This window comes from Penaeus monodon, chromosome 15 (assembly GCF_015228065.2).
Source record: "Penaeus monodon isolate SGIC_2016 chromosome 15, NSTDA_Pmon_1, whole genome shotgun sequence".
Classification (NCBI taxonomy): Eukaryota; Metazoa; Arthropoda; class Malacostraca; order Decapoda; family Penaeidae; genus Penaeus; species Penaeus monodon.
The window spans coordinates 17,081,493-17,082,224 of NC_051400.1; positions in this window are offsets into that span (position 1 = coordinate 17,081,493).

The window sequence follows — 732 nt, forward strand, 5'->3', positions numbered from 1 at the left end:
TGCTATTTATAGGGCGAAGGCCCTATAAATAGCATTGCCATAATACCCCGCCTGTGAAGAGCCTGGGCAAGCATAACGTGCTGCGAAGACAAACAGCGGAGTGACACGAATAACAAACATCGTGCTATCAAATATCAAAAACATGTTCCTCATATTCTCGTCAGAAACGCCGAAGACGCCCTCACTCCAAAGAGACGCCATATATTGCAAGCGAAGCACCTTGCCGGACCTCAACGCCCCTCACTCGAATGCATAATCAACAAGCAAGACCGCTCGCTTGCAAGGCTCTCGGGTTTAAAGGGACGAATAGAAAGGCACGCGAATCTCGACCCTATCGTTTCTGCGTTCAGGGAACACAAGAACGGCCCCACCCCAAGCTACGCATAAAAACAGAACAAAAACAATGCAATGTGCTCCATAACAAGCTCTTTATAAAGGTCCCAGTGGACATACGAGATCGCCCCCTGCATGCGTAGAGAAACAAAAACGAGATCAAAATAAAGGCCACGCCGCGCTCTAAAACAACCTCCATAACCCGGTGGCTCCGTAAACCCCCTCGTGGATTCACCTCTGCTTCGAAAACGCTGCAACCGCTGTGTTGAAGCATCGGCGTTACGGCATTACCCCCGCCATGGCGCTGACGAAGGGAGCCCTTCGCGTCGGAGCTTCGCGTCTGCCCTCTTCATGGTGACCTTGAATCGAACCCTGGAATGTGGCTGAATTCGGGGGCCT